We start from the raw sequence: 26,396 nt of genomic DNA on the forward strand, positions 1-26,396 counted from the left end.
TGATATATTTTAGTCCTAAAACCAGAATTGTTCTGATTAAAGTGGGCAGGGGTTCCAGAGTCCCAACCCCTCACGCCTTTCCCTAGGTTTCTCCTTTTTCCTACCTTCTCAGGCCCCTGAATCACCTCAGAAAAAACCTTACAGTTCCTCTGGATGACAGTTTAGAGCTTCTGATCTTAGTCCAATCCATCCTTTAGAGAAATGGGAAAGCCAGGCCCGGAGAGGTTAAGTTTCTCACCCAAGTTCACACAGCTGGGCCATAGCAAGCCAGCACTAGAACCCAGGGTCTTCCCACTCTACTAGGCTGACTCCAAAAAGGTCCTCAGACAGAGGGTAGAAGCTGGGATCCCCAGTGAAGTAACAGAGGACAAAGAGCTCCCTGAAACAAGGTTTCCCCAAATTCAACCAGTAAGGGCTTCTGGGTAGTTTTGTCCCATTGAGAGCCTAACTCTCTTTCCCAAGTGCATCCCACACTGGGGAAACTGCAGGCGACTTCCCTACCTTCCAGGCTGATCAGAGGCATTGAGAAGGGAAGTAGTCAAAGCCTAGCCCCCAAATCCAGGCCCAGATGGCAGCCCTTGGGCTCTTGATCTGGCATTCTGGTTTCTTCCCTTGGGTTTCAGTGTAGCACAAGGCTAGGGCCCTTTGGCAAAGCTCTAGACTCCCTAGAGCACCGCCCCAAGAATCTGTGGGAAACCCACTGTTTGAACGAAGGAACTCTTACACATCCCTCAAGACGCAGCCTACATATGCCTTTCCTGATGAAGCCTGACAGGAAAATCTCTGCTAAGTCAGAGATGACCTTTCACACACACCTCCGTGTCAGCTTTGCCACCACGTTCTATGACTGTCTGATGGTATGTCTGTCTTCCCAGGTCAGGGCCTGAGTCTTGGCACCAGTACCTGGCACCGCATCCAGCCCAGAGGGGGCTCAGTTCACGATCATAGATGGATGCACATGTGTATGCAGGAGGTGAAGTGGCAGCCTCCACTGGCCGAGTTATCAAGCCTTTACAGACTCCAACAAGGGAGTTTTCCAGACCCCACCCCCACCCCCGTCTGGGCCTCAGTGAGCATTCCTGGTCCAGCCCCTTCTCCATAGTTGAGGAAACTGAGTCCTGAGCGGTGACATGATTCATCTGAGGTCGCACAGCCTGTGGGTGGCAGGGCCAGAGACAGGACCCCTAACAAAGGCCCGGGGCCTCCTCTCCCCCCATTGTCTCATCCGTCTGTCTCCCCCACACGGAGCCTTAGTCCCTAATGCTAGTGTTCATGTTATAGCCACACACAGAACCTCCGTGTTCCTCACAATCACCACCCCCCCCAGGGACGCAGCACAGGGTTTATTGTTAACTGCATGGGGCACAGGAGGAGACAGGCTCAGCGAAGGAGAAGACTGGTAGCTGTCTCACGGGACCTCTTGGCCTGTTTATCAGTCACACTTACGCCCAAATGTCCCACCACCTTCGTTCACTGTCTGCACGGTCCATCTTTGAGTCTCCCAGACCAGGCCCTGGGCTCTTTGACTCCTCTCCCCACCCCGGTCTCCCACCCTGCCCCCTCCAGCCACATTACATTAAACAGTGAAATGCGGGGGGAAGGCGGGGAGCAGAAAATTGTCCGAGCTACAGAGCAGGTCAGACAGAAGGAGAAAGACAAGTGGCTCAGTTTCTCTAGATCTAGGAAAGTGTCCTCACCGCCCCTGCCTGCAGGAATTCCCTCAGCACGGCAAGCCCCGTGGAGACTGAATTCACAGCCTTGATGTTCCATACACCCTGACCCCCATCCCCCCCAGGCACAAATCCAGAGGGTGTCCATGCTGTAACCCCAGACTTGAAGCCTGGAAAAGGAACCAGAGAGCACAGCAAACCCTGGGCTTGGCGAACAAAACATGACCTGGATTTTAGTCCACAATCACCCCCTTCGCCAGGGAGCAACAACCCATGCCTGGTGGCCCTGGATGGATGGATGGATGGATGGATGGATGGATGGATGGATGGATGGGTGGATGGATGGATAAGGTCATCTATCCATCTCGTGCCACCTCCTGGTTCCAAAGCACAGAGAGGTGGCGGCTCATTGCTGCATCTCCCACCAGTAAGCCCAGTGGCCCCAACCCTGACCTCAGGCCTGGTGACCCCGACGATCTTGCTGAGAAGGCACACCATAGCCTGTAGAGCTGGGAGTCTTCAATCCTCCCTTGCTGCCCACCTCCACCCAGCCCAGCCCTTCCATGGCCCAGTCCTGACACCTAGTGGTGCCTTTGGACTTCAGTCCTGGCTTTCTTCCCTTTCTCAATAACTCATTCAGAGCTGCCAAACCAGCCCGGCAGCCCACTGGCCACCTGACCTCCACTCTGGTTCACACCAGCAGGGCCAGGCTCCAAACCAGGGGAAACCCGTGTCTCACCTTGGGAGCCTTCCATTCCCAGGGGGTCACATCCCCTCCTCAACCCAGGCCCTCAAGCCAGGTCAACTGGGGAACCCAGGACCACAGACCATCACAGAACATGTGGCCACAGATGTGCCCAAGGTCCCACAGTGAGTGCTGGGACATCCTTCTACCCCACCCCCGTGCTGCCTCTGGTGGTTACTGGGGTGAAGGGAAGGCACACTGGGGAAGGAAGGGAGGCACTGGGGGGGGAGGCTCAGGGGCTAACTTCAGCAGGTTCATGGGGCGGGGTCAGGTGGCGCCATGACCCCACGCCCAGCAATTCGGGCCTGACTCCTCCCAGCTCACACCCTGACCCACCACCCGTCCTAGCCAGACCTTTTGGGAGGAGCGTGTCACCATGCGGCGGATTTGGGTACTGCAGAAGTCCCTGTTGGCCACTTAAACTCCGTCTGGGTATCCCAGCTCTTCAGTGAAGGACAATTAACCTCTACCCTTTGTCCAGAGCAGGACGTGCCTAGAATATCCTCCACACGCACATTCGCACACACTCACACGCTCCCATCCACACCCACTCCCCACTACATCATGCCGCTGAAAGTCCTTGTCTAGGAAGACTTCCCTCCCCCAGAGAGCACACCCCCTGACAGCCCCACTGGGACCCAGCCAGCTGTGTGCCTTAGCAAGAGTCTTAACGACTCTGGGCCCCCGTTTCCTCCTTTCCTCCTCTGTAAAGTGAGGGTGACACAGGCATGCCCCCCCCCCCCCGCCATGCTGTGAGCACTGCAGGAGAGCCATGTGAGCGCTTTGATATGAAGTGCTTTGATGATTACTCCTTAGGCTCTCTTCCCAGCCCCACTGAGATTTCGGCAGGGGAGAGGGGAGGAGAGCGGAGTCCAGGTAGAGCCACGTGAGTCAAGGCCCAGGGCAACAGAGAGCCCGGCCCCTTTGGCACGTTTGACACACTTGGCCTACGTGAGAGCCGAGCCGGGTGCAACCAGGCTGAGTATGGACTTGGGGGACAGGGGTAGATGGGTCAGAGAGCTGGCAAGGGGTGGAGGCCAGGCCTCACAGCCACAGGGAGGGGGCGGTGCTCTGTCTTGAGGGCAGGGGGCGCTCCTAAGGCTGTACCCAGGGAACGACCAAACTAGGTGTGCAGGGAGTCCCGCTGGGAGCTGGTGAGCACGGTGGATCGGAGGGGGTGGGCCAGGAGGCAAAGGATCTACAGTCAGCCCACCAGGCAAGAGGAGCCAGCAGCCTGAATTGGCTGTGGAGAAGCTCAGGGACTCAAACTATACCGGGGTTCCCTGACGATTGACGGGACATGGGGGGCTGGTAGAAGAAGGCATCTGGTGGAGCAGCTGGGTAGGGGGATGATGTCAGCCCCTGAGATTAGGCGCAGGGGCCTCCTGCTGATTTTACTGTGTGACCTGGGGCAAGACACCGACTTCTCTGGCAGCAGGGACAACCAAACCCCAGTCCCAGTGAGAAGCACATGAGAACAGTGATTGAAAAAGCCCAGCAGCCGCCAGGTCCTCCCTCCAGTCTGATCTGGGGCCTCTTAAACTCACCCCTAAATGTGGTGTCTTTCCCAGTGCCAGTCACACGCCACCCACACACCTTCCGCGTGCCCTCCACATGCCAATCACAGGACCTCCTGTCACATGTCACCCATGTGACCACCACACAGCACCCACTCACCTTCCACACCCCCCATCCACATGCCAACTACATGACATCCACGGGCCACCATGCCCCACTCATACACCCTCCACATGCCATCCACACACTCAGTACATGCCAACCACAGACCATCCACACACCACAAACCACTAGCTGTACACCTTCCACATGCCATCTACATGCCTTCTTCATATCATCCACACACAAGCTACATGCCATCTCCATGCCACCCACCACCTGCCATGTACCATCCATACACACCCACGAGCTTGCCATCTGGTGTGCTCAGCATCAACCCCCACGTGAGAACCTGGCCCCAGGCCAGGACCCGAAGGACATCCGCCCAGGTCCCAGGCCACCTCCTGCCCACCACGACGTGCTCCCCCATCTCCCGTAGCCTGACCAGCTACTCACCTTTGCAGGTGCAACCCTCCCGGGTGATGACCTGACGGCAGATACCACAGGGCTTCACCTTCTTGAAGGTCTTCACCTTGAAGTGGTGGGTCTTGGGGGCCTCCAGATCCTCTGGCTGTGGGGGGAGAGGCACAGTGATCAGGCCTGGGCGGAAGGCTGGGGAAGGAGCTGGGGGAACTCAGAGAGAAGTGGGTTAGAACTGGGGAAAATGAGAGGTGAGAGCCCCTTCGGGGGTGACAGGCCTGAGCCCCCATTTCTGGGAGGACGGGCCCCAGGAAAGAGAGCTGAGTGTGACCCAGACTCCAACACTTAGGTGGGTCAGCACACTGGGACACTGATTTTAAATGGCTTACTCAATAACAATTTTACACACATACACCATGTCACCACACCCCAGTGGGCTCACCCATGGCTGTCCCAGTCAACATCCCCCCAAGGTAAATACTATTGTGACTTTTTTTTTAAGATTTTATTTATTTATTTTATTTATGGGGGTTTCAAGAGGGGGAGGGGCAAAGGGAGAGAAAGAGAGGGAGAGAGAGAATCCCAAGCAGACTGCGCTGAGCACAGAGCTCGATGCGGGGCTCAATCTCAATCCCTGGGCCAAAATCGAGAGTTAGACAGGGGGCGCCTGGGTGGCTCAGTTGGTTAAGCGTCTGCCTTCAGCTCAGGTCATGATCTCGGGGTCCTGGGATCGAGCCTCACATCGGGCTCCCTGCTGAGCAGGGAGTCTGCTCCTCCCTCTCCCTCTCCCTCTGTGCTCTCTCTCTCTCTCTCTCTCAAATAAATAAATAAAATCTCTTAAAAAAGAAAAAAAAAGTCAAACGCTTAACCAACTGAGCCACCCAGGCGCCCCAATACTATTGTGACTTCTATCACCAAAGATTCGTCTTGCCAGAGTCTGAAACTTCACTGAGCAGGCTGTACCCCTGCGTCCGGCTTCTGTCGCCTGGGGTCCATCCGTGGGATTCATCCACACGGCCACCCAGAGAGCTGCCCTTTCTTTTCGCTGCGTGTGGTAGCCCATGTGTGAAAGCAGCTGCTTCCTTATCCGTTCTACTGGTGATAGTCCTTAGCCTTTTTACCCACGTGCCGCCCATTCCCCCTCACCCCCTCGCTACCACCTCCGGTCCCAGCCCAGAAGCCTTCTGCCATCTTTATTTTTATTTGTGGTTCTTTGCATTATGAAAATATTGGTCTGTTAAATCTCCTTTTTAAAACTATGGGGCGCCTGGGTGGCTCAGTCATTAAGTGACTGCCTTCGGCTCAGGTCATGATCCCAGGGTCCTGGGATCGAGCCCCGCATCGGGCTCCCTGCTCCGCGGGAAGCCTGCTTCTCCCTCTCCCTCTGCTGTTCCCCCTGCTTGTGTTCCCTCTCTCATGTGTCTCTCTCTGTCAAACAAATAAATAAAATCTTTAAAAATTTTTTTTAAAAATAAAAATAAATAAATGAGTAAATAATAAATAATAAATAAAACTAGCCCACCACACACATGAGATGAGAGGCGGGCGGGCGGTCCAAGCCTTCTCTGGGTCTGACCGGCTGTGACCCCTGGGCCAGTCACCGCCCAGCGCTACCACAGGCCTCAGTTTCCCACTCTGGACGGCGCGAGGTTGGGCCCCACACCCTCAAGCCCCGACAGTCTGTCCTTGGTAACCGCGTACAGGAACGCACTCTAAGCCGCAAAGCCCTGCCCCCACACGGCTTAGGACCCCCTCCTCCCATTTGCAGCCCTCAGCCCAGGCACAGGCTGGGGGAGCTCCCCATTTGGAGGACGCCCCAGGAAGCCATCCCTGCTCGAAGGCACCACGCCTCTCCAAGGCACCTCACCGTGGCTTCCAACCCAATTCATTTCCCGCCTTCGGCGGCAGGGGCCAGCAGAGTGCAGACATTGGCCACTCCCTCGCTCTCACCCTCTCTCCCAGGCACAGAGCTTCCTGACCCCCCTCTACACACATAGCCATACACAGAGACACAGCTGATGACAGACCCTGCAGTTCCAGGGGAGGGTTCTCTTCCAAGTGTCTCTCCTTGGACCCTGCTCCAGAGCCTCTGGGACAGGGGCTGGAGGGGGCGGCTTGTGGGTTCAGAGGAGGAAGGGAGGCAGCCTCCCACAAACCCAGCCTGTCCAGGCCTCCTCTCGGAAGACACTGCAGTGGTGAGTCCTGGGGCAGAGAGAGGCTGAACCACAAGAGACACAGAGAGAAAAACCGACAGAATGAGAGAGACACAGAAAGCCAGAGAGACAAAGAGGCAAAGAGATAGAGAGGGAGAGAGAGACAGAAACAGAAAGAATCAGAGAGACAGAGAAAGAGGGAGAAAAGCAACAGAGTCAGAGAGGGAGAAAAGACCCAGAAAAGGCAGAAGCAAATAAAGGCAGAGACGAACCAGCACACACAGAGAATAAGCGAAATTAGACAGAAACACATAGAGACTATAAAGGCAACCAGAGAATCAAAGGGGCAGACAGACAAAAGGACAGAGGCGCCAGCTCGAATGGCCCCCCAAAGGCTAAACCTGGGTGATTTGAGCATCACAATACAGAGTGACAGTAGTGGCTTGAATGAGTCCAGGCCAATATGTGAACTAAGTGAAAAAATTCAAAGTGTGATGAGAAAGAGAAGATTCACAAATCTCAAAGCACCTCGCCATGCCATGCTTCTAAATGACAAAAGGGAAAAAAGTAACTTTGCCTGGCAGACTACTCGTTAATCAAGGGATCAGAGCAAACAAGACTGGTAATGGGATGAATGGAAATCGTGCACCACAGAGGGGATGCTCGGAGAACGGAACACCACGTCCGCCATGTTCCTGCCAAAGAGACACAAGCCGAATCTAATCATGAGGAAACATCAGACCAACCCAAATCGAGGCACAGTCTACCAATTAAATGGCTTGTGATCATCAAAAGTGACAAGGTCACAGAAGCCAAGGAAAGACTCAGATTTCCAGACCAATGGAGTCTAAAGAGATACAAGAGTCAAATGCTGGGGCTGACTTGGAACTGGATTCTTCCCGTGCCCATAAAGGACATCATCGGGACAACTGGCCACACCTCAGTGGGCTCTGAGGACAAGACGGTAGCCATGTGTCAATGTCAGGTCCCTGACTTTGATGGCTGGGTTGGGTTAGGTAGAAGAAAGTCCTCGTAGGAAAATTAGGAAAGCACGTAGGGGTGGTAGGGCACTGTGTCAGCAACTCGCTCGCAAACAGCTCAGGAAAACAAGTTCTTTGCACAGTATTTGCAACATTTCTGAAGTCTGAGACTGGCTCAAAATTCAGAGACAGGCAGACAGAGATGACAGGGAGGCAGGACGGAGCAGAGACAAAGCCCAGGGCAGAGGTGGAGAGAGCAGAGGGCCGTGGAGCTGGGAGCCCAGCACTGCCCCCTGGTGGCTAAACCAGGCAGCAGGGCCTGGGTCCTGCTAGTCCGGAGTGTTAGGTTCTAGGAGCTGTGCTTCCAGCTTCCACTGAGGGTGGAGGCAGGGGCCGGGGCAGGGGCCAGGGTGGGGCACTGTCCTGCACTAGACCTCACTCAGTGTCCCCCAGCCCACCAGGAGGGGCAGGTGAGCCCCCTCCATTCTGAAGTCTCACCTCCCCCGTTTGCCCTTCTCAGCCCCTGGCGGGCAGCCTTCCAGATAATCTCTGTCATAGACATTCCAGGGAGGGGTCCCAGCCCAAAGTCAACTGCAGCAGCCCAGTCCTGGGCTGGGGAGAGGTGCAGGAAGGGGACTTGGGGTTCAATTTAAGGCCTGTCTGGGGAGGCAGGCAGGAAGCCCTAAAGCCCAAACTTCTCAGGCCTAACTCCAGCCACCCCCCAAGCCTGCCTCTCCCACCCTGTGGAGTCAAGCTGAGCTTCCCGTTCCAGCTTATCCCCTGGACTTCTCCGTCTATACCTCAAATCCAGCTCTTCACCCAAAGCCCACGGAAGGTGGCCTTCTCCCCAAAGTACAGTTGGAGCAGTGGAATCTCCCAAAAGAGGCTCCTGGCTGCCCAATGAACAGATGGGGAGCAGGCAGAGCCTACTGGGCTGACAAGCAAACGCCCAGGCTTCTCCCCTGGGCCCTGGGCTTGCCTGCCCTGCCTGCCCAAACTCATAAATGTGAGTTTACAAACTCTCCCCTCGCACGGGCGTGGGGAGCAAGAACAGGGTTTCAGATACATTCTCTGGCCTCACTCATGGCCTCTGGAAGCAGCTTATGGGCCAAGGCCCTGCCCTTCCCCCCACCTCATTCTGGCTCTCTGGCTGAAGGAGCATTGGGATGGGGGGTCTAGAGACCCGCTCTCTAGGCTGGTGACCCTGAGAACATCAGTGGCCTTCTCTGGGCCTCACAGTCCCCAGATGAAAATGATGGGTTTGGACAAGATAGTCTGAGTATAGAAAGAGCAGGGGAACCAATGGGCCAGTTTGAGATGCAGGGGCTGGAGGAACTGGGGGGTGGGACATGCTCACGGTTACAGAGAGGGGTGCCCAATGAGATATCACCCCTCCAGGAGAGGCTGTGGGACCCACGTGGGAGTGAGGAGGCCAGCACCCCCAGGCAAGCGGCCCTAGGCTGTGACCTCCTCTGCAACATAGGCTTGCCGGGCTATAAAACGGTGTCTGGCAATGTCGTTGAAAGAGTCACCCACAGAGGTCTGAAGGTCCCAGTTTGCAGGAGGAGAAAGTCTAGGGTGGGTGAGCCTTAGATCTTCAAATAACTTGAGGGGCTATCATTGTAAGAATGGACCAGACCTGATCTATGAAGTTATTGAAGACAAAACAAAACTCAAGAGCAGAAGCCACAGGGATGCATGATTAGACGCAAGGGGGTACAAGAGTTTCCCACCGACCAACCATAGGTTAAATTCCAGAAGAAGAAACCTGGGGGTCTAGAACCTACACTGCCCTCACCCAGGGTTACTCTGCAGATATGGGCAGAGGATGTGAACGAGCCCATGAATGCAAAGCTCTGCTCGGGGGTAACCACTTGTTAGGACAATGCTCATCATTTTTCCTGACAAGTGCCAGACAGCCTCACAAAGCACTCCCCCACCCTTCCTAGCTGGATTAGCTCCTGGAGGACCTGGGGGCCCCCGGGGGGAGGGGGGGGCGCCAAGGAGGCGCAGCCACAGCGGGAGCTGCCTGGTGTCTCCAACACCCACCTCCCTCAAAAGCCAGAGTCCAGAGAAGGGAAGGGGTCCTAGCCAGAAAGTCATTCCTCCCCACCCTCCAAGCCCAGAGCCCGAGCCCTGTGATAAGCCCACCCACCCAGCATCAGACGGCTTTCCTGGGCCTCAGGGGGATCCTCTCCTTCCCACCCTCCATTCAGCCAAGACTGCCTGCCAGACAGTTCCAGCCAGAGGGGCGTGGCACATCTAGCTAGGACAGCTTGGCGGGAGTCCTGGGCCCTGGGGTGGGAAAGGCTGTTTGTTGGTCCCTCCCTGCCCCACGGGGGCTGAGTGTGGTGGGGGTGGGGAATGAAAGGGGACTGACAGCCCTAGGGGTCCTCCAGCTCAGGCCTCCAGACCCCTCCACAAGAAACTCCCCCCAGCCCTGCTCCCACTCGGCTCCCTGTGCCCACACTGGGGGCCCCGATGATGTGGCCAGAGGGCAGAAGTCTGCGGGCCAGTGAGCCTTGGGGAAGAAAGTCACCAAAAAGCAGGCCCTGGAGAGTCAGCAGGCCCTCTCCCGGCCTCCTGGCCATCCACCCCTCCACGCCTTGTCTTCTTGGGTGGAGACACCAGGGCATGGTTGGCATCACCTGTCATTTCTGTGGGGAAGACTCAGACTCCCCAAGGAGCCACAGGCTGGCATCTGGGAGACCCAGTCACTTCAAGTACAAGCTTCCCCCAACCCCACCTCCCTTCACATACACACCAAAGTTCCTTAACCTCTGCCCCCCCAATCTGCTAGCCAGCTAATGGCCTGATGGTGTTCTTGGTCGCCCCAGTGGAAAACTCTGAGTCACCCCCAACTCCTCCCAGCCCTCCACCCTCCAATCCAGCTAGCTGCCAGACTTTGAATTTTGCTTCCTGAACACTCTCAGCCCTCCTGCGCTTTTTAATTCTGAGACCTCTGCCCTATGGAAGGCCTTGTCACTTCTACCCACGGCTATTACCACAGCCTCCTGGGCCGCCGACACTGGGCCCCTCCTCCCCCACATAGCCTCTATGCAGCGTCTAAAAAGCACAGCTCTATGGGGTCACTGACACCCCCCACTCACCCCAAAATGCTTCCATGCCTACCCATGCATCCAGGATGAAACATGCACTCCCTCAAGCCAGCAGGGGAGGCAGCCTCAGTCCATACCCAGCCCACCCTGCCATCTCAAACCCCACACCCGGCTCCCAAGCTCCCTTCCCTGCGTCCACCTCTGAGCCTCTGCTCTGCTGTTCCCCCTTCCCAGAATGCCCTTCCTCCCCTCTCAGCCTGCCAAGCTTCTATAGGTCCTCAAGGGCCACATTCAAACCCCATCCCCTCAGGGAGATTTTCCCAGATTACCCCCCCCCCTCCCGCACAACACTGTCTTAGATTCAGACTCCCCACCGCTGTCTTCTTTTTTTATTCTGAAGGGTTTGAAAGCGCTGGAAAAGATGAGCACGCATGTTCCGATCACCGTGATTCACAGTTTGCTAATGTTGTGCTGCTTTTGACTGCACTGTTTCTCCGCCTCTGGCCCTACAGAAAGCCCTACAGAAAGCCCCCCCCCCCTCCCGTGATGATCACACGCAGGGAATCTGCATCAGTGCAGTACGTACGTTCTCTAAGATTTCATTCATATTCGAATTTCCCCTTTGGCCCCATTAACATCCATCGTAGCTGGGTCTTTGGTTTTGTTTTGCTCTGGGACCCAGGATCCAACAGGACCCTGCATTACATTTCCTTGCCGGGTTCCCTTCATCTTCTTTCATCTAGACACACTACTCCACCTTTTGATTTCCTTTTTTTGAAGACTCTGGGTTGTTTTGCAGGAGGTCCCTCAGTTTGGATTTCTGCTTACTTCCTCAGGATTCTGTTCGGGCTGAGCGCCCCCCACCCCCAGGTACCCCCTCCTCCCCTGGTTGCACTTTCCTGGTGCCCCATCGGAGCCCTCTATGCCATCCGGGGGCTCCTGCTCCTTCCTAGCTAGCGAGGTGTCCCCAGGCAAGTGGATTAACCCCATCTGCCTCACTTTACTAATCGGTTGAATGGGCTGATAAAGTCACCTCCCCCAGGTTGTTCTGAGACAATGCCTGGCCCGAGGTGAGCAGCCCCCAGGCATTTCACGTCATCTGTCACTCCTGTCTGCACTAGACTAGCGCACCGGGGGCACGTGTCCGCCAGGCCTTCTGTTCCATGTCCCCGTGCCCTGGACTGGTGTGATCCCTAAACAAGTCTGAAGGAGCGAACTGAGTGGATTGCTGCCTGGCCTCAGTTTCCCCACGTGTGGTTGTACCCCACGCCCACTGGCCTGCCCTTGGGGAGAGGACACAGGTCACCCCCTTCACCAGCCACAGGTGCTAGCTGAGATGAAACTCTTTGACTCCAAGCAGCCCCACTTCTCCGCGGAGGGAGGAGGGCAGGGGGTCGCACTGACTGAGCTCCTGCCCTGTGACAGAGGAGAACATGGGGACTTGGGAGCCCGGGACTCAGCCCCAGACTCAGTTTCCGGAGCTGGATCATCTCCCCCCTCAGCTTGCTTCTCTCTCCCCGGCTCAGCAACTTCATAAACCACGTCTCCACATGCCGAAGCAGCCAGTCGCAGGTCCCTTTTTGTGCCCTAAAGTGAGTCATCTCCTGGGGTGGCAGGGCTCAGAGACGGGACAGGCTGAGCCCCATGCATGGGCCAGTGCCATGGCGAGGGGCTGGCCCAGATTCCCTCACTGACCCCTCACAGTGACGAGGAGCCTGAGAAGCCTGCTCTGGACACACAGGGAGGACAGGATGGAACAGAGATTCAAATCCAAGTCTGTCAGAGGCAGGGTCCCAAGTCCCTAGCCACTGCGCTCCCATGTCACTGACAGTGTGCCAAAGGCCCTGACTGTCCCATCCTCGGCACCCTTCTGCCCAAAGGCCACCTCCTGGCAGTTTCCCCAGTCCTGTCCATCCACAGTTATCCTTAGCTGCTGCACTTGGACTTCTGAGCTCTCAGCTTCACCCCTGCACTGAAGCTTACCTCTCCTAATACCTCCCCCTCCTCCAGTCCAGGTGAGGTCCCCTCTTACCTGCCCCCACAGCTTCCCTCTTGGCAACACCCACCTTACTGTAATCATTAGCCCAAGACCTGCAAGCTTCTTGAAGAAAGTAGGCACCCCATAATCGTCCGTGAGATGGATGGACGGGCAGTGGGTGGGTGGGAGCCTGGTGGCGCAGTGGCTGGACGGTGTCACTTCCCCGACACCAGCGGCTACCCCTGGACTCCTGGGCCCCAACCGCCCCCCCAACCCAGAGCTCCAACACCCTCCCAGCCCCTACCCTTCCCTGTCTAGCAACACTGAACCCAGAAGCCACGTGGGCCTTGGGCAGGCCCCTTCCCCTCTGTGGGTCCCCTTCACCATGGCCGGAAACAGGAACCTTCGTCCCTGCCCTTCACACCTTACAGAATCACACTGAGTTTCAAACGAAACTGTTGAAGTCGAGGAACTGTACACAAGGAAGGCACAGAGAGGCTACGTAACTCGTCTGAGCACACAGCTAATAAGTGGTATCCAGACAGGCTGGCTCCAGGGCCCACGCTCTGACCCATGGGCATGCCGCCTGCAGGGGAGGGCCCTGATTGTTCTTGGGCCTTCGCATCATTCTCCTGATTCTCCTGGCCCCACACACCCTGCCCTGAAGGATTCCCAGGATGGAGAGCCCTTGATGGGGGCCAGGAGAACCCGGTCTCTACTTCTGCTCTGGCTTGCTGCATGACTCTGAAAACACACCATCAGACAATAAGAGCTAACATATCTTAAGCCCTGACTGTGTGAGAGATGCTATTCTAAATGTATGCATCTATTAGCTCATTTAAAACCGAACGACCCTCTAGGTAGGTGGGGAAACTGAGGCACAGAGATGTGAAGCTACTTGCCTAAGGTTTTGTAGCTAGCAAGTGGCGGGGCTGGGATCAAAGCCAGCCCACTGCACTTCCTCTGAACACTGCAGAGGAACAGTGAGGTACTTGTCCCTGACTTTGTGCCTCAAACGTCATTCTGAAAACCTCTGCAAAAGGAGGGTTTTATTTCAGACTCCGGTCAGTCTCATGTAGCCCAGCCTAGGTCCCAAGCCCCACTTATCAGGAGGCCCCGGGTGGGCACAGCCCTCACAGGCAAACAAAACTCCAGAGACAGCAAGTTCAGGACCAAGAGGTCAGACTGGGGCCTCTGTGGCAGAAACTGCGCACTGAGAATCTGCGGGCTCGTGAGGCCCCTTCTGAACAAAACTGTGCGTTTAGCACTGGGAAGAACACCAGCTCCAGAAAAAAGAACACTTCATTGTCTGCAGCTGGAAGGGCCTCTGAGAATACTTTCTCCACTTCTGTGAGGTCCAGAAAAGTCGAGTGACCAGCCTGAGGACACATGGCCTCCTCAGGGCAGGGCCAGAGCACTTGCCCACCTCCCCCCCCCCCACCCCGTGGCTCTTTCAGCCCCACCTCCCTGGATAAGCTCCTTCCCAGTTCCAGAGAATAGAGTGAGCCCTTCTGGAAGGAAGAACCTGCAGATCTAACTCCATTGGCCCAACACCAAAGAGCCTCAATTAATGGGCATGTAATTATTTTCTAAATAAACCATCTTTGAATATGGAATAACAGGGGCATTTGATGAGAAAATCAAGTTATGCATATAATACGTAGCCATGCTCCTCCACGAATAAGGTGATTTTTATTCCTCGAGCTTATGAAAACTGTGCACTGCAGATATATTGCATATGTACCTTTCTCTGTCCACACACACAAGCACGCACGCACACAGGGGCACAAGACCTATCTCTTCCAGACCATGCCTCAGTTTACCTCCCTGAGGCAGCAGACCCAGCTGGTTGTTGGCCTCAGAGTAGCGGGGTGGTCCTGGGGCAGTCAGGAGCCGCAGAGGTGAGGCCCCATCCCACAACAGCCATGCCAGGGAGATCCTCACACACGAGATCTGGATTCAGGGGATCCCACGAGCCGAGCAGGAGATTTCGGAGCAACAGAAGGACGAGCATCTACTGAGCACCTACTGTGTGCCTGGGCACCTCTTCTTTTGACATACATTATCTCTGTGCTCATCCCCGTCACACAAGGTGTGTTTTCTTATTCCCACTTTACAGACCAGGAAACTGAGACCCAGGAAGGGAACTGTTTTACCCAAGGCCCATCTGGTAAATAATGGAACTAAGATTTTAACCTAGCCCTGTCTGGTGTCAAAGTCTGCACACTTCCCACCACCAGCTGCCTCTCAAGGCAGAAGCAGCCCCCTTGGCAAGGTCTCCAGGGCCTCTGTGCTCCTTCTCCATACCTGGTGCCATCCACCCTTCCACTGCCCACCACATATGCCCCAGTCCTGCTCAGAAGAGAGGAAGGTTGCTGGTAGAGCTGCCTGGGCATCTGTGGGAGCCCTGACAGGGCCAGAACTGTGCCCTCTGTCCAGTCCACACTCCCCCAGACTCCAACACCAGCCCCCTGGCAATGGCCATCCCCTCTGCCCAGCCCCCTCTCACCGGCAAGTGCCCACGGGGCTGGCCCACCGGGCCGGGAGGGACAGGCCTGGGGAGGGACTTAGAGGCCCCAAAGTGGCAGCATCCACACCTGCCTTTGGTCACCAGCCCTTCTCCCAACTCTCAGAAAGGGCGGTAAGGTTGACAGGGCACTCGTGCCTACCTCTCGGCAGCTCCCCTTCACTATCCTCCTTTCACCCATGGGGAAACTGAGGGCTGCCCGGGTGAAGTACTTTTCCCATGCCCTCTGAGCCGAAGTGGCCCTTCCCCCATCCACAGCAGCCGGTCACCCCTGGAAATCTAACGGCCATCTGTCCCCCCGCAGGGCTCCCCCGCTGCCCACCTCAATCCTCAGCACTGTAGGCAGGCCTTCCCGAGCTCGTCCGAGGGAGCTGGAAGGGCCCAGAGAGATGAACTTGGCCAAGGATCCCATTTCACACAAAACCACTGGTGCAGCCTCTGTGCAGGACGTTGCGGGCTCTCCCGGTCTACTGTTCTGACCCACCCCTGCACCCGAGCCCCACGCTCCACCCAAACCCCCGCGTTCCAGCCCCCTCTCCCACTCTTCCCCTCACTGTCCCAAGGACGCCTGGCTGCCCAACTCTGATCTCCCACAGCTGCCCCCAGCCTGGGCTTGCCTGGGGACTGGCCAGAACAGGGAAAGGGGCAGGAAAGGCCACATCTGGATCCTGGGCCCAGAGCCCCCTCCCCCCAAGCCAGCCATCACTCTCTTTGAGACCAACATGAACCTCAGCCAGGAATGACTTCCTCGCCCTCCTGACCCCTGTGCATGCCTTCACCCAGCCCAGACCTCCGAAAAGCCCCTCTGAGGAAGGGGTCTCCTGCCCCTGCCCCTGCCCCCACCCTTCCTGCGGCGGTCAGGACTCTCCCCACCCCCCCCTCCCCTGAGACTTTTACCCTCATCATGCGGCTCCCAGCCCCTGCCTTCCCACCCCTCAGGCACCCTCACCCCAACACACACCTTCCTAGATGGGGGGGAGAGCAGAAAAGAAGGGAGAAAGAGGAAGCAGTGTTTTCCTTTTCTGGGCAGGAGGGGAGGGGAGGCAGGAGGGTCTTGGTAAGAACAGGCGGCCTATAGGGGAAGCGATGGTAGCGGGTAGAAGCCACGATACTGAGTCTAGAAGGGATCAAAGTAACGGGATCCGAACAGAGGTCTCCACAACCAGGCTTCCCCACGTTTCATTTGCTAGGTCAGCATCTCCTGTCCCCCAGGCCCCTAGCACAGCCACCTCCCCAGCTGGGGCTGAGCAGCAGAGGGGTGAAGTATTTCCCCCCCAGTGTGGCAGGGCGGGGGGGGGGGGGGGGGGGGCGGGGTGCGGGCAGGAGAGGCTCCCAAAACAAACGAATTTCTTGGTGGCTTCCTTAGACTACAGTTCCTGGACTCAAGTGGAGGCAAGAAAGGTGGGGAGGGGGATGTCCTGACCCGGAGAATCAGGGCCTAGGCCCTGTTGATGGGGAAGGACAATGGCTGAGGGCCTGCCCTAGTCAGTCTGTCCTTCTGTCAGTCAGCAGGAGGCAGAGAGGCCCTCTGCCTTCACCACCAACACTCCCCCACGCTGGCTCTCCGCCTAAGGATAAGATGGGGGGGGCGGCCCTGCGACCTCCTAGCTAAAGCAGCCAGACCTACCCAGAGCATGCAGGACAGACAGATCCACGTCATCTTCGGCGGGCGCCGTCCCTCGGGCCCAGGCCAGAGCCCACTCACGGCCCCCCTGAGCTCACAGCCCCCACGGAGCAGGCAGAAGGCAGCTCTGAGAAGGAGGGAGCAGTCAGCATCTGCCGGGCCGCTCACCCTGCCTGCCTCCAGCTCACCCTCCCTCCCTTCCTCCTCCCCCCACTCCACCCCCTTGTCCCAGCCTCCTATCTCCTCCCTCCTCCCAGGCTCCACTGGTGGGGTTGGGGGTCAGAAGCCCTGCTTTGCAGGGGGGTATGAAGGAGACAAGGCAAAGGGACAGCTCCTGGAGACAGCCCCCCCCACCCCCGGCCATCACTGTCCACCCTGCACCCCCACCCCCACCTCCAGACATACAAGCCCTGTGAGCCACCGAGGCTCCTCCTGCCTTCTGATCTGATGCTGGCAGGCCCTCGGAGCCTACTATCCTCACTGCAGACCCGCCCTCCCCGCCCCCAGACCACTGATGAACAGACAGACACAATCTGTATATCCTGGGGTTCCCTGGCCCCGTCCCATCTCTCGAGTACAGATGCATGCCCTCCTGCCCTGGGAACACACATTTATTTGCACACACTCAGCAACAGGCCTTAACACAAGAAAAACCAGGCCCGAGACTGTGGGAGAATGGCCCTGCCTCCAGGCTGTGGATTTCATTCCAATTTTTTTCCTACTTCTTTTTTTTTCCCTTCTTTCTTTTCTCCAAACATCTGTCCCAGCCCTTCCTGCCCTTCCTAAAGGGAGCCCCGCTCCAGGCTCCTGCAAGAGTCTGTTTTTCTTGACTGTACCCTGGGCCAACATTTGGTTTGCATTTCCCCACTTCCTCCTCCACTGCCCCTGCCCCCCCTTCCCTGGGCCCAGTTTTTACCTCCCACCATTCCACCCGCCTACTTCTCCCCCACAGTGCTCCCCTTCCTCTTCAGCCCTCCCCTCCCCTCTCCCCCACCTTTAGCTCAGGAGTGAGAGTTTGGGGTCCAGAGCAGAGTAAAAAGTAGGGTACAAAATATAAATGTATTCCCAGGGAGCACTGCAAGGGAATCCAGCAAAATCTGCTCAGGCCCTCATTGTCTTGATCCCCTCCCCCCCCCAGTTTTACCCCCCAAAGACTTTCCTCTTTGAGCTCTGGCCAAGGCTGGACTAAGTGAGGGTGGGTGAGCCTGATGAATCACCCGCTCTGCTTTTTGGAGCCTTCCAGGGGAGGGAAAGAGGGCTCAGCCCCACCCCCTTCTGTAGACACACACACCAGGACACACAGCTCAACTCACATAAACACACAAAATGCCGAGGACGGGGCTCCACCCAGAGTAGGCACTTTGAGACCACTTTCCTGGATTGAGTAACCTGGCAAGAAAGTCCTCTCGCTTGGCTCCCCTGCACATGCACAAGTGTGCAGTGCGTGCCCCTGGCATGTACAAAGGCTTACGGATCCCCTCTCTGCCCCCCTCACCCAAAAGCATGCCTTTGCCACCCTCTGTCAGCACCACACACAGTGCATCCCGAGGGTTTCAGCCTCTACAACGGGCCTCTCCCCTCAGCTGGACCTGCCCAGCCAGGTGTGTGGCCTCCCAGACCAAACCAAGACATTTACCTGCCTAACTCCAGAAAGAGAGGGATCCCTTCACACTTCAGCTGGGGAAAGGCTGCCACGTGCGGAAATGCAGCTTGTGCACTGCACGAGGGACTGACACTCTATCTTCTGGTGATTCTGAGAAGTCAGGGGAGGACACCGAAGCAAGGTGTCTGATTCTGGTCCTTCCTGGAGCAGATGCCTGTGTTCAGTCTTTGTTCTGGCCAAGGAGACAAGGTGAGGAATCGGGGTCCCTTCTCGGGGGCCCCCTTCTCCTCTCTCTCCAAGTCTCTCCAAGTCCTTCTGCAGAGCTATGAAGCTGCAAAAGGTTTTGCCCCTCCACGGCATGCCCTGCAGCATCACGATACCCCTTTGATTCCCCCACCCCAGCCACCTCCCTTCCAAGCCTGCTGGGGCTCACTGACAGTTCGGCCGACACTGAATGCACCAGGGTTCCACGCATAGCCAGCCCTGCGACCACCCCAGGGTGGTCCACAGACGGACAATCCTGCGCACCCTCCCACCCTCTGCAGACGAGCCACAGGCAAGCGAGGAGGCAAGGCTTTCAGGAGGCCTTTCGGAGCCCATCCCCCAGCCACCACCACCAGCCCTTCCAGCCTTCCCACAGCTTGGAGGGCTCAGCCAGCTACAGCCTGACATCCCAGTACCCTGGCCCACCCTTCCTGCTCCCACAGCCCTTCGCTGCTGGCGACACTAGAGGATGCGCCTTCCGACGGCTATCTCAGAAGTTCTGAGAAATCATCATCTTGCGGCTTCCCAGAAATGCTGGAAAACAAGCCTGAAGACCAAGTCACAGTGACACCAATTTGTCTGGCCTCCCACAAAGCCCAAAGGGGCCCCGCAGACCTCAAGCCAGCCCCTTCCCCAGTCCCCTCAGGGTGTGGAGGACCCTCATGCTGGGGTTCCCCCTGGAAGAACCCTCCCCCAGAATGTCCCCATCCCTCTATTCCAAGCCCGTGGGGGTCTCCCCTGTATCTGAACCTCTCACTGTTGGGAACTCCTTCCTGCTACCTGACCACCATCCACCCTGTTGAATGTTAAACTCTGCCACCCAAGGTGTCTCTAACTCTGTAATGACCCCCTGTTTCTGGCTTGTTATCCATTTTTCATGCTTTGCAGCCGGGTGTCCCCTCCCCCAGCCACACAGGGGAGAGTTCCTTGGGCAAGGACATGCCCTGTGTTTTGTGTCTCCAGAGCCTGGCATACAGCAGGTACCAGGGATGGTTGAAGAATGAATGAGTCGATCTATCAGTCAATGGGTCCAAACCTATTTTCCTCCTGTTAGCATCTACCGTCCCCTTCCCAAACCCCTTCTTTTTCTCCCCCTCTGATCCCCTTAGAAGGACCTTGGGCAGTCCTGCCTGCACACGTTTGCACACGCCTGTGATACCCACCCATCTTCAGCACCATCTCCTCATGCCACCCCCTGGCCTCTGGGCCCTCTCAGGCTGTGGACTCTCAGGGGGCCCGGACAGTATTGCTCAGCCTGGGATTCCCCGCCCTGGGCTTGGACAAGGGTCTTGTCTGCAGCAGACATCAGGGACACGCCAGTGGGCCGGCTGGATTTTCCAGGTTGGGATGCCAGAAGCCTCAGGACCCACCACCACCCTGTGCCCCACCACCCCACTGCCTCCCCACCGCCGCGGCCAGGTCTGGATTCCACTCGGCTCCCCCATCTGCACGCAGAGCACTTCCTGCTAGCTGCCCTCCAGATCCAGACCCAGCAGCCAGCAGAAGAAACAGTTCTGGCGCTGGACGGAGGTGGACTGAGCTGGCACAGAGGGATGCGTGAGTGAGGGCGGGCGTGAAGCTCAGGGGCTTTGTGAGCCTGAGCCTGACCCTCTCTCCCGGCCTCATTTCCTCACCCGCAAAATGGCCAGGCTGATGGCCTCTCAGGTCCCTTTCAGCTCCACCTTCTGTGATGCCCCCAAGTTCCCAGGCCGAGGCCCCAGTTCCCTCCAATCCACTCTTCCTGTCCCTCGACACTCGTCCATCAAAAAGTTCTTCCTGTTGTCCGGCCCATCTCCTGCGGTGGCTTTGAGCCTTGCCTCTGTCACTACCGGCACAGAAGCTGAAGGTCAAGATCCTCGGAGGTGGAAAGACTCTCAGGCTCAGCTAGCAGCCACAGTCAGGGCGACCAGGAGAGTCACGGTCAGAGCCTTCAGGGGCCCGACAGACGTTAAATGAGAGGAGCGGGCAAGGGGTCTCTGGGGACCTCAAAAGGGCACCCCCAGATAAAGGGGACATGCACTCCTCAGAACAGCCACTGTGGCATCTGGGACATCTGACAGAAGACCACCAGATCCTCTGATCTGTCAAGAAGCCCCAAATCTATATGATCATATAAAATCTTTCATAAAAATATGAACAAAAAACCCAAATTTTGAAATGTTGGCTTTAAAAAAAAAGAAAAGAAAACCCATGCTGCCAGCCAAATTAAACATGTCCACGGGGAGAGTCTGGCCTTTGGGGCGCAGCTTATCTAACCCAGCCCCCTTGTTGAACAGACAACAACCCTGCAGTGGAGGGAGGTCACAGAGCTGGTCAGGAAAGAGCCCCAGTCTCATGGTTCCCAGGCCCCACACATTTCCCTAAAGCAGCCAGTCACTGTGCGACAATCATGCTTCCAGCTTCCCGCCAACCCTATAGCCCACCTCCTTCCACGCAGGGACCGCTCACACCACAGCCTTCCTCCCAGTCTGTCCCAGATGCCTCCCGTCAAATAGGCAGGGGCACTGCTGGCTCTGGGGTTCCTCTCCAACGCCCAGCTACAGAGCCTGATAGTATGGGATGCGCAGGAATCTGACACCAAGCCCTTGGCAGCTCCATCTGTACCCGTTCGTCCCCTTAGATGATACTGCCCCACCCCTTGCCCCAGGAAAGATCAATATTAACTAATCAGGCACTTCACTGTGGCATCCACTTAAGGCTCCTACCAGCTCTCATTTTACAGAGGCAGAAGCTGAGGCACAGAGAGGTTCGGCAGCTGCTCGGAGTCACACAGCTAGGGTGTGTGAGAATGGAGAGCCGGTGTCTGACTCAACATCTCATGAGGATTTAGAACGTTCCTGCTGCTCCTATAGCAGGACTAGGCGCTATGGTCCCATGTGGCGGTGATGATTTATTTAGCTCTCCTCCCACAGCTGATCCAAGGGCTGGCTCTGCAGCTCCACAGAGGGGGTCAGTTACCCAGGCCCAGGTCTGGCTTGGGTGGGAGGTGCAGGGGGCAGGAAAGAGGGAAGCTGAGGACAGTGCAGCCACAGGGTTCGGGGTGAGACTGACCTGGCTCCCTTGTGGCTCCAGAAGAGCCAACAAGAAGAGAAAAGCCGCGGGACTTGCAAGCTCTGGGGCCCGGGATCTGGGTGAGCACGGGGTCTGGCCGCTGCTGGCAGAGAGCCTCCTTTCCGGTAAGCCATGCCTCTCACCCTGCTTCCCAGCCCCATACACACTCGGCCTTTGAGTTCTGAGGTGCTAGAACCCTAGCATGCCTCCATGTACCACTGCGCAGGGTGCCAGGGGTCAACAGAAGCTGAAGTCCCATCTACGCTTCATTCACCAAGCCGGGCATGGGACACATCAGCCCGCAGCATGAGGCATCCATCCCAAAGCTTACCAAGACACGCTGTGGGCTGGGGAGGTCTTGCCCCTTGCCCCCATGCCCACCACCCCTCCAGTATGAGATGGAGGTCACCCCCTTGCCTTCCAAAAATCTGGATGCTCCCTGAAACAGAAGGTGAGGTTCCAACTCGGCCCTGCCTGGGCCTCAGTTTCCCTAGCTGACACAGGAAGAAGCATCATTCACATCCCCTTCCCCTAACCTCCCCTCCACCAGCACCCTAGGTGGGGACAGAGTCTGGGCCCAATCCCAGCAATTTTTAATAAAATCATCACCAGGGCTCTACTCAGAGATCTTGATCTCCCCCCCAGCTCTAATTTCCTGCCTAACTCAGGCCCTTCAAGGCTGGCTGGAGGGAGAGAGGCAGCTGCAGCTGCTCATCCAGCCCCTCACCCCCAGTGCCCCGCTCAAATCCTGGCCCAGGAAGAGTTCGGGTCACCCTCTACCTCTGTAAATGAGGAGCGGGGGATTGCTAAGCGGCCTGGGGTCCAACTGACCTGGTCCTGGCTGGCCATTTCCCGCTGCAGGCTGCCTTTTCCCAAATGTGAAAACCCGACTCCGCAGCCTCTGAACTCACAGTCCACTGGACCGTGGATGGGGCTCTGGCCCTGTGCTCCACAGCTGCAGAGCCTGCCTCCCAGCCAATCCCTGGGGACAATGCATTTTGCTAGAAGATTTCAAAGCACACCTTGGGTGACTGGAGCAGAAGCCTGTTGGCACCTTTCCCCACTGCGGAGTGGCAGAGAGGGAAACTGAGGGCCGGAGGCAGCACCTGGGAGGAGGAGCTGAACATTCAATCCCATATAATGGACAGAATGGATACTGGGAGAAATCCAGCCATCCCCACATACCCCAGTCCTAGCCTGTCTGGAGGTCTACGAGGAAGGAGACCCCTGCTGGAAAGGCACAACAGTAATCAAGATAATATCCCTAATTTTTATTGAACATCTACTATGGAGTAGGCGCTTCGGTAAACACTTTAAGCATATTGTCTCATTTAATCTTCACAACAACCCAATGGTGTAGGTAGTTTCATTATCCCCATTTTACATGTGTGAAAACTAAGGTACAGCCAGATTTAGCAACTTGCCCAAGGTCCACAGCTAGTAAATGGGAGAGCCAGAATTCATAGCCAGGCAGACGGGCTCTGCATCTGGCACTCTTAACCAGAATGGTGTACTGTGCCCCTCTCCCCCAGTGTGACGGGCCCTTCTGGTTCCCCAAAAGAAGGCAGAACGGACTAGAAGACCAGTTCCCTGTTACAGGACCCCCAGTTCCTGAAATCCTTCCCCTCACTGGATGCTTCAAGGTCATGCTCTTGGGGTTCTCTCTGCCCCACCAGGAGAGAATTTAAGGTTACACACAGTTTTTCCAGTTCCCTACTCTGCTGGCTAACTATGCACCCACCTCCACCCTCTCCCCAGCTTCCTCCTTACACACACACACACACACACACACACACACACACACACACACACACACACACACACACACACACAGTAAAGCAAACACACCCTGAAGGCATTGTCAAGGAACCTCTCTGGGAGGATCCCAGGGGAAAGATGCTCAACCAGGACACGCCCACCCATGGACCCATTGCACTGTGGTCCCCGGCAGACCCCTCCACCCTCCCTAGCCCAGCTACTGCCTCCTGCCCTTGTCCTCTCCCTGTCCAGTTCCCTGGTCCCTCCATCCTCTGGGAAATCCCTCCGGAGTCCACCAGCCCCTTCACGCCCCACTTCCATCTCACTCTGCTATCCCCCAGCCTTAACTCTGGGTCCTCTTAGTCCAGTGGGGGGGGGGGAAGAGCCATTTCCAGGAACTCGTCCTCCCTTCCCACAGAAACTTAGGAGGGATGCTGAAAACCCTTAGAAACGCTCCTCTGTACCCAAATCCCCACAGACTTCAGTACTACCCTTCAGACTTCTGACCCAAACTCCAGATGCTCTGGGGGAAGGGCAGCTACTCCCTCCTAGTGCCTCCGTGCTGCCAGGGGAAGGGGCGCCCCAGGAGTCCCCAAACTCTGATGAAGGCCAGGCTGACAAGGGTCAAGACGGTGTGTCCCTGAAGGTGGGAGGGTGACACCTCGGCCGCGGAGGAGACCACGGGCGAGGAGTGCCTGTCAGGGAGTGGGGGGCCGGATTGGGGGGGGACAGGTGCCAGGTGAGGCGGAGGGCTTTTACCTGGCTGCGGAGGCAGAAGCGCAGGGGCAGCAGGCAGGAGAAGAGGTACTTGCCCCATCGGATCACGCAGGAGAAGCACCAGCTCAGCCGAGTCATGGTGACCCCCCAGGATGGGCGCCTCGGGCGGGCGCGAGGGTCTGGGGACCGGCCGCTCTGGGCACTGAGTTGGGGTGGGGAGAATAGGACGCCGAGAGCCCGGCCCCGAGTGGGGGCGGGGGAGGGGGTGTCCGGGAGCCTCAGCCCCCGCGGGAGCAGCCCGCGTGTCCGAGTGTCCGGCCCCCTCTAGCCGGAGGAACGGCCCCGACGTGGCTCCATCTCCCCGGAAGCCCCTGCGGGAGGCGCGGGGCCGCTGCGGGGCGCTTCCAGCCTCGGGGACTTCCTCCGGCGGCTCCCCTCTCTCCCCCCTCCCCGCGGCGTGACAGCCTCTGAGCGCCTGCTCCCCGGGCTGGGGAGGGGGGGCGGCGCGAGCACCCCGGCAACCTGGGAGGCTGGCGGGGCGGCGCGGGAGAGGCGGGTCGGGACCGGGCAGAGGCGGGGCCAGGCGCCAGGCGTCCACCTGCGAGCAGGGCAGAGCACCGCCCGGCGGCGCTGGGAGCCTGGGCGGCGGCGGCAGCGTTGTGCTCCAAGCTGCAGTGAGTGTGTGAGCGAGCGTGCGTGTGTGGATTCCCTCCAGACCTCACTCCATTCCCATATTGCTCCCCCGCGCATAATGTGATTAACTTCCACGGAGGCCACCGGCTTCCAGGACGAGCAGAAACATCCATGGGCTGGGGCGTGCACATGGGGACACTGAGCACAACCGGGCCAGCTGTCCCCACTCACCACCAACCTCTGACCCTGGCCACACTCAGCCTCCCCTACCTGGGGCTCTCTCCAGCCAAGTCAAGGAGTGAGGGAGCTCTGAGCATCCAGAACCCGCCCAGGTTGGAAGGGACCCTGCCTCAGGGGCTGAACCAGCTCAGACGGATGAGAGCCGGACAGGCCCCCTCTGGCTATGGCTGAACCTCATCCTGCTCAGGGTTCAGGGCGCACCACTCCCCACCTTCACTTCCCGTCCTGCCCCGTGCCTGCCACTGGAGCCGGGGACCCTCCTCTGCCTCTGCTGTGCTCAGATGATGTGAAGTGAGGGCGGGTCCTCTCAGGAATCTTGTTTGGGGTGACCATACCGTGCCCCTGGAACTAGGGAGAGAGAAGTGAGAAGGAGGAGGTGCAAGACACGGGAGAGAGAGAGCGAGAAACAGAGCCACAGAGGGAGAGAGAGGCCGACGGAAGAGCGAGACTACGGAGAGGTGGACCGGCAGCCATGAGCTTTGCCCCTGGCATGCTGCTGCAGAGAAAGCGGGAGGGCAGCCAGCCAGCTAAGCCCTGAGAGAAAGGGGCCGGGGGGGGGGGGGGGGGGGGGGGGGGGGCGCCTGCAAGCTAGCAGGACCCTGCCAGGGCCTCCTCCACAGCTACAGGCCAGCAGATCGGTGGCGGCGAGGGACCCCTCCCCCAGGGCCCCCACCGCCTGCACTGCCCAGCGAGGCTTCCCTGGGACCATCTCAGGGCAATGCCCTCTCCCTCTCCCCTTCCCCTCACCCCTGCCCCAAGCTCTCCCCTACTCCAGCAGACTTCTCAGGCCCTGCCCCCTCCCCACTTCAGATCCCCACCAGGAGGCAAGGCACTGGGGAACGGTGCCTTAGGGGAGACTGGGCAGGAACACAGTGAAAGAGAAGGAACAGGTCCCGGCTGGTGCATGGCTAGTGAGAGGGGGAGAGGCGGACATTAGGGCCCTCAGCCCCTCACAATCCCCCAAGCAAGGGAACCACCATCATCCCCCCCCCCTACACACACAGGGGACTTCCTCCTCTCTGGGGGGTCCCACAATCTCCACAGCCTCCCTCCCCACCAGGGCACCAGAGGAAATGGATAAGATGTGAGACGTGAGGAAATGGGGCCTAGTCCATAGCGAGTGGAACAAAGTTTAATCGAAAGGGACCACTTGTTGAATTTGTTAAATAAGAGGAAGTCCTTCAGATAGGACTGGCTGAGGCGTGGCCCTGCTCGGCCAAAGAGAGGAGGACTAGATGATTTTTTCTTCATAGCATCCTAAAGTCTTCCCAGCACTTAGGGCACAAAAGGCACTCATCAAACACAGAAACAAAAGGGGGAGAGAGGGTAGGGAGAAAGAGAAGAAAGCGGTGGCTAG

The 26,396-nt window shown here is 57.6% G+C and overlaps 1 protein-coding gene across 7 annotated transcripts in view; it reads right to left on the bottom strand.

Annotated features, from left to right (window-relative positions):
- The window catches only part of TNS1 (tensin 1), a 225,655-nt gene that overhangs the window by 177,076 nt on the left and 22,183 nt on the right, over positions 1–26,396 (bottom strand). For all 7 annotated transcript variants that reach the window (XM_027590752.2, XM_027590751.2, XM_027590750.2 and 4 more), the window contains exon 2: positions 4,489–4,603. The gene's annotated coding sequence lies outside the window, so the exon portion shown is untranslated. The remainder of the gene's footprint in view (positions 1–4,488; positions 4,604–26,396) is intronic.

This window comes from Zalophus californianus, chromosome 3, assembly GCF_009762305.2.
Source record: "Zalophus californianus isolate mZalCal1 chromosome 3, mZalCal1.pri.v2, whole genome shotgun sequence".
Classification (NCBI taxonomy): Eukaryota; Metazoa; Chordata; class Mammalia; order Carnivora; family Otariidae; genus Zalophus; species Zalophus californianus.